At 51.3% G+C, this 7,907-nt stretch overlaps 1 pseudogene; it reads left to right on the forward strand.

Moving 5' to 3' along the window:
- Positions 1 to 3,306, forward strand: part of LOC119299472 — a 31,410-nt pseudogene extending 28,104 nt beyond the window's left edge.
- Positions 3,307 to 7,907: the final 4,601 nt, after the last annotated feature.

The raw sequence follows: 7,907 nt of genomic DNA on the forward strand, positions 1-7,907 counted from the left end.
CAAGTGGGGCAGCGGGGCAAAAAGTAGATGCCGACGTCCCCAGCTGCCCCCCAGGGGGTTGGGTGTGGGGTGGGCGTGCCGGCGCTAAATATCGCCAGAACCGGTGCAAAACGATGTCTCGGATGCCTGGTTGGGACGGTTTTTACCCGCCGGTGCTAAAAAAGATGCTTGGGGGGCATCCTGGAGGCCCTAGTGAAGATGCTCTTAGGGCATGTACAATGGTGGCATATGGATACATATGCCCATGACAAAAAGTAATTTAAGACATCTACATTTATTTTTTCTCCCCAATACAAACTACCATTAATGGGACTCATTAAGAAATCTTTATCTTTATTTCTTTACCTCTTTACCTAATTAATAATAAAGCAGCTATCGCTTCTTCCTTCCGAAAATTTCGTCCGTCGCTAGCAAATTTCGTCCGTCCGTCGCTAGCAAAATTTCGTACGCTATCGACTTTCTGGACCTGTCGATCACATGAGCCTCAGCTCACGAGGTGGCCCAGGCAAAAAAAAACTAGATCACATGGGCCTCAGCTCACGAGGTGGCCCGCTATGCAAAGTTTTCAGATTCGTTTCCCTCTTATATTGTCCCACCTCGCCCTCTTACACAAAATCTGATTGATTTATATACACTTGCCAGTTAATGTCAATATGCCGCCTAGAAAATCGGGAAGGGCTGGATTCGTCTCTCAAGAAAAAGTGTGGAAATGAGAAGCAGCCCCGATTTGGAAGGAGGACATGATTTGTGGGTCGGAATTAAAAAATTCCAGAGATTGTGCCATGCACCAGATTGTGGAATCATTGTCCGGAATTAAAAATTCTGAAGATTGTGCCATGCAACATATTGTGGGATCATTGTTCATCATTCATGCACGTAAATTATGGACATTAAAACGTATGGCTAGCATGACTTTTCAGCATTCTTTTTGGTAACTAATTTGAGATAACGACTTCAAGTTGCTTCCTGTATCTCGGTAGTGCCACATCTAATTATGTGCATGATCATTTTCTTTGGAATTATTCACAGAATAATTACTTACACGAGTAATCATCTTTGTAAAACTTGAAGTCTATCACGACTAAATATCTCTCTCACCCTATTACTTGGAGGCAATATATGTAATTATTTCAATTCGGATGGAGTTGGAGTTAGTAGTGCAATAGATAAACACTTGAATACGACACGAATTATCAAATTTATTTTATACCCGTTAGAAGCACGCGCTCTTTTGTTGATAAATGGAACCAAACAACAAGTTTATTTGTTGGAGGCGGCTTCTAAAGCTAGAAGGAAGCTAAGCTTGGACACATTGACGCCAAGGCTTGCACTATATGGAGCATGCCTCTATAGGCTGTGATATCGCCTTATGGTTTTAGTATTTTAAACGGCCTCTTAAAAGTTTTTTCTCAGCTTAAGTTTCAAATGTTTTTTCTTAATCTCTACCACGTCTCTATAACCTAATTTTTAATCTTACACGATGTGTTCTTTTAGTAGTGAGGGTGCTATCAGATGGGGATATCTTATGATTTAGATAGGACGGAGAAGGTGTAGGAAACCATTTGTGAAATTCAAATGAATTCCTAGCCATTGCCATCGAGCTTCATTCCATAGGACCTTTGTTAATTGATTCAAAATTATCCAACAATAATTATCTCTATCATATACCACACCGTCAGAAAAAAAGCAATTGCATAAAAATGTAGGAATGATGCATGAATCAAGTAAAAGATGAGATAAAAATGGCATGCACCATCATCATAAGTCCGTAGAATTACAAGTCGTTGTAGAAAGGAGCTCATGAAGTGGCATTCTAGAGTAAGCAAGCCCATTGCCTTAGGATTGACCACTTTTATCGTGAGTAAGTGAATAACGTGACTATCATTGACAACGATGATGAAGAGGAGACACGGCAATACGGATGTGTCACCACTAGGGACATGAAAATATTTATTTATTCCGTTGCAACGCACGGGCACATTTTCTAGTAGAAAATAAAGACTCTAGTACACATGCATCTCTACTTTTCATTCCAACTTTTTCAGCTTTTGTCACCGGACCACACTTTTTCTCTTCAAGCACCCGCCTCCTGAAGAGGATCCCGCTTCCCTATCCAAACCTACTTTACGTCATATCCGATCCTATATGGCATGTGAGGCATCACCTTGAGGCTATGCATTGTACATGCCCTTAGCCCGTTGGGATCTCACCCTGCACTATTAAGCTAGCCAACTGCACAGTAGAAGCGTGGTGCAACAGCATGCTCCCGCCGCTGCCGCCGATTGATGGCCGTCGCCGCCGCTGCACCCCTGTTTCTTCTTCCTGGCACCACGCCGCAAGGATTAGTGGGCAGCTTCTTGGCCAAGGAAGCAAGATCTGGCGGATGTCGGGCTGCAGGCAGGTCTGCCGATTGGTTATGGCCGCCAAGAGGAACGTCATGTGGTGCTCCACGGTCGGTCGCCTGGCCGTGGAAGGCGACTGCAGGTCCGAAGTGCTGGGCAATGTCAGGCCTCAACTCTCACACACATGAAGAACAGAGAAGTCGTGTGTTTCGGGCAGCTCTAAACATCCTGCAATATTTTCTTCTCTACTTCTATTTTCAACACCAATGGAAAGAGAGAGCTAGTCACGGCTGGACTGCCTGCACTGCGGTTGTCGATCCTGACTTGCACCGTTTCACGGCGCGCACACACACTATAGTGGGCTCGTGCAGTGCTGCCTTGGCCTTCGCTTCTTACAGTGTAAGGGTGACACTGTAATGTGGACTCGGCAGATGGATGCTAAACTAGTGCGTACTGGAGTATTATGTTTCAATCCTTCATTTGCTAAGTGAGATCCCACTTGAGCCCAGATAATTTATGCATGTTTTGATGGGGTGTCCAGTTACTCCCACTAAACGTAGTGGGATCAGGTGGGTTGGAGGTGGGACGCTCAGGTATTGTCCCACCTGCAGCCTGAGTTCCTGGCATGCCCTGCGAACGGACTGTTTGCGTCTGGCCCAGCGACATGGACGCCGGTCGCACGGGGAAGGTGTTCATCAAGACCTGGGGATTCGGGCGCTACTCGTACGATCTATACACCGGCAAGCTGGAGCGCCTGGCGACGAAGCGTGGCAAGGAATATGGGCACCCCATGTTCGCCTACTTCCTGGCTTGGCCGCCCGCCTTCCTCGCTCCAGAATATGGGCACCCCATGTACACCCCTCTCCTCTCACTCATGTCATTTCTGTTCAGCGATGTTGCCTGCTCTTTTGCACACTCAGATCATTTTGTGTTTCACGTGTCTGCTTGGAGTAGGCTAGTGTAACTTGGGTGCGCAAATGTATCCAGCATTTCTAGGACTTTTATGACTATAAAGAGTTCTTAGTTGCAAGATATTGACATCATTTTTGTTATTGCAAGATATTGAAGTGATTATGCTCAGAATGACAAGGATTTGGGGGCATTCAATACTACATGATCTATTTGAAGTACAAGACAAGCCAGAATATTCTCTAATTTATCCTATGTTTCCTAATACAATCACGTTACTCAATATCCCCCTGCAGTCACAATGGTAGCGACGCGGACGGTGAGACTGGAGAAGAATCCGAAGGCAAGCCGACGGACACTCCCCACAGTCGTAACGGTCGACGCATCGCGGAGTCGTGGCTGGAGTGTCAACCGACAAGGTTGCTCAAGCAAGGCGGTAGCCCTTTGTGTCGTTGTCGAGGTAGCCAAGAGTGTAGGGTGGTGTAATCGTGGTCGAGGCACAGTTTTGATTTTCGGCCGAAAAAAATCAATTTCGGCCGAATTTCGGCCATCTCGGCTGGGCCCGGAATATGTCCCTTTCGCTTCAAAAATTCCGGCCTGCTTTGAAAGTTATGGCCCAGCCCAACATCTAGAAGGCCTCCACTATGGTCCGGCTAAGAAAACGCCATCAAACTGAACGCCCGAACCCTAAACATCTTGTTTCCCTGTGCGGCGCCGCCGCTGCCCGCCTGCTGCTGCCTTCCCACGCCCGTCGGGAGCTCCTCCGGTGAAGAATCTGCACGCCTCCGCTGCATCAAGCCGCCTCGTTGACTGGTACCTCCCTCCCGCTTGCTTGCGTGTGAGCGCGTGGACGCGCAGCCTCCATCAGGGCCACCTCGCGCCTCCTCCATCACCACCTAGTTTCTTCTCTGTTGCTTCTTCAAGGCCACAGCATGGTGCTTGATGTCTGCGGCAGTGAGGATTGTTTTTATATGTTGGACTGATGCATAGGTAGCATCAGGGCACTTCCTTCTTCGTTTGCTTCTTCAATGTTTATTCTTGGACTGATTCAGTTTTTAATCCCTAGAGCTCGATCTGCTATACCTTTACTCTGTTGATTGCAAAATTTCGGCCAAATTTCTACCAGATTTCGATTAAATTTCATTCAAAAATTCAAATTTGGTTTATGCAATTTCGTCCGAGATTTTGCCGAAATTTTTGAATTGACCGAAATTCGGCCATTTCATTCAGGAGCGAAAAAAAACCCAATCCGAAAATCAAAACGCAGGGTCGAGGTAGCCGTGCGAAGAATGTCGTGGTCGATGTCGAGTCGGGGTAGCGGTGTCGAGGAAGTCGCCATGGAGCCGCGGGCGCAAGGAGGCGCCGAGTTAGCATGGGCGCAGTGGTGTCGAAGTAGGGGTGCGCCGGGGAGAGGACGGTGTTGACGAGGCGTCGCGCCAGGGTTGCCAAACCCGGGGACATGTCGTAGACGAAGGCACACGTTGGTGTTGCCAGCACCGGGCATGCATAGATGAGGGACCTGCACGAGTTGCACACCATGTCAAAGAAGTTGGAAGGGCCAGCAGAGAAGAACTTGACGACGATTGTGGCGCCCATCGGCGCGGGGCCGATGTCACTAACGGTGGTCGGAGTAGACGAAGTGGTCGGGGTAGATGATGGCGACGCTGGCGACGGGCTGGTGCTGGACGAAGACGAACGGGGTGGACGGGCGGCGGCGGCAGCTACGGAGGTAGCAGCGGCGGCGGCCAAAAAAGAGCGGCGACGGCGGCCTGATGGCAGCGGCAGCGGCTAGGTTAGGAGTGCGGCGGCGGTGCTCGAAGTAGGCGAAGAACCCAACAGCGTGACGAAGACCGGCGCGGATGGTGGCGCTCTCGCACCAAAGGAAGACGACGTGACGCATACCATGGGAAGTCGACGCGCGGGGACGGCGAAGTGGACCGCGGGCCGTGGCACTAGGGCCCGAAGGGGCGACGCAGCGGCGGCAGGCGGGTCAGGGCGGCGGCGGGAAGACCTCGGGGCGGCGGCGGAAACCGCGGGCCGCGACACTACGGCCCGAAGGGACGACGCAACGGCGGTTTGCGAGTCGGTGCAGCCATGAGGACGGCCTCGGGACGACGGTTGGGACTGCGTATCACAGCACTACGGCCTGTAGGGGCGACGCACGAGTCGATGCAGCCGCGAGGAGAAACACGGGGCGGCGGCGCTGCGGCCCGACGGGGCGACACAGCGGCAGCCTGTTGCTCGATCGGTTGAAGGGTGCGCTAAACTCGGGGACAATCTTTGCGGGACCTGCGGAGGCGCGTGCAACCGACGGGCCAGGTTGGTCGCGTGGCGTAAATGGGGCGGATCGCGGTGGCGAACGGGTGATCAAGCCGATCGCGCGCGAGGTCGGGGACGCCCTCGGTGGAGGCTTGGTGCCGGCGGAGTCCGGGATGAGGCCGGCGACAACGGACGGCGTGGGATATCGTGCGGACGAGCGTGTCAGCATCGGCACCCAGGCAGTGAGGCCCGGACCGACCAACGTAGCAGCGGCGCCCGAGTTGAGTCAACCAATGAGCCTGTTGCAGCTGTCCCGACGCAGCCAAGGACGAGGCCGGCGAGGTAGACCGCCGGGCCGCCGTGCAGACGTTGTTGGAAATATGCCCTAGAGGCAATAATAAATGAGTTATTATTATATTTCCTTGTTCATGATAATCGTTTATTATCCATGCTAGAATTGTATTGATAGGAAACTCAGATACATGTGTGGATACATAGACAACACCATGTCCCTAGTAAGCCTCTAGTTGACTAGCTCGTTGATCAATAGATGGTTACGGTTTCCTGACCATGGACATTGGATGTCGTTGATGACGGGATCACATCATTAGGAGAATAATGTGATGGACAAGACCCAATCCTAAGCCTAGCACAAGATCGTGTAGTTCGTATGCTAAAGCTTCTCTAATGTCAAGTATCATTTCCTTAGACCATGAGTTGTGCAACTCCCGGATACCATAGGAATGCTTTGGGTGTACCAAACGTCACAACGTAACTGGGTGGCTATAAAGGTGCACTGCGGGTATCTCCGAAAGTGTCTATTGGGTTGGCACGAATCGAGACTGGGATTTGTCACTCCGTGTAACGGAGAGGTATCTCTGGGCCCACTCGGTAGGACATCATCATAATGTGCACAATATGACCAAGGAGTTGATCACAGGATGATGTGTTACGGAACGAGTAAAGAGACTTGCCGGTAACGAGATTGAATGAGGTATCGGGATACCGAGGATCGAATCTCGGGCAAGTATCGTACCGATAGACAAAGGGAATTGTATACGGGATTGATTGAATCCTTGACATCGTGGTTCATCCGATGAGATCATCGTGGAGCATGTGGGAGCCAACATGGGTATCCAGATCCCACTGTTGGTTATTGACCGGAGAGTTGTCTCGGCCATGTCTGCATGACTCCCGAGCCCGTAGGGTCTACACACTTAAGGTTCGATGACGCTAGGGTTATAGGAAAAGTATGTACGTGGTTAACGAATGTTTTTTGGAGTCTCGGATGAGATTCCGGACATCACGAGGAGTTCTGGAATGGTCCGGAGGTAAAAATTTATATATGGAAAGTCCCGGTTTGGTCACCGGAAAAGTTTTGGGTGCTATCGGTAACGTACCGGGACCACCGGGAGGGTCCCGGGGGTCCACCAGGTGGGGCCACCAGCCCGAGAAGGCTGCGTGGGCCAAGTGTGGGACGGGACCAGTCCCAGGTGGGCTGGTGCGCCCCCCACCAAGGCCCAAGGCGCGTGGAGAGTGGAGAGTGGGAAGGGGGCAAACCCTAGGTCCAGATGGGCCTTAAGGCCCACCCTAGGGCGCCCCCCTCTCTTCCCCCCCTTGGCCGCACCCTAGATGGGTTTTGTGGGCTGCCTCCACCCCTAGGGATGGAACCCTAGATGGGGGCGCAGCCCCTCCCCTCTCCCTATATATATTTGAGGTATTGGGGGCTGCCCAACACATGATTTGATCTTCCTCTTGGCGCAGCCCTACCTCTCTTCCTCCTCGTCTCTCGTAGTGCTTGGCGAAGCCCTGCTGGAGTCCCGCGCTCCTCCACCATCACCACGCTGTCGTGTTGCTGCTGGACGGAGTCTTCCCCAATCTCTCCCTCTCCCTTGCTGGATCAAGGCGCGGGAGACGTCACCGGGCTGTACGTGTGTTAAACGCGGAGGCGCCGTTGTTCGGTGCTTAGATCGGAATCGACCGCGATCTGAATCGCTGCGTGTACGACTCCACCAACTGCGTTCTTGCAACGCTTCCGCTTAGCGATCTACAAGGGTACGTAGGTGCACTCTCCTTCCTCTCGTTGCTAGATTACTCCATAGATTGATCCTGGTGATGCGTAGAAAATTTTAAATTTCTGCTACGATCCCCAACAGTGGCATCATGAGCTAGGTCTATGCGTAGTTTCTATGCATGAGTAGAACACAAAGTAGTTGTGGGCGATGATTTGTTCAATTTTCTTGCCGTTACTAGTCTTATCTTGATTCGGCGGCATTGTGGGATGAAGCGGCCCGGACCGACCTTACACGTACGCTTACGTGAGACTGGTTCCACCGACTGACATGCACTTGATGCATAAGGTGGCTGGCGGGTGTCTGTCTCTCCCACTATAGTCGG

The sequence above is a fragment of the Triticum dicoccoides genome, chromosome 5A (assembly GCF_002162155.2).
Source record: "Triticum dicoccoides isolate Atlit2015 ecotype Zavitan chromosome 5A, WEW_v2.0, whole genome shotgun sequence".
NCBI lineage: Eukaryota > Viridiplantae > Streptophyta > Magnoliopsida > Poales > Poaceae > Triticum > Triticum dicoccoides.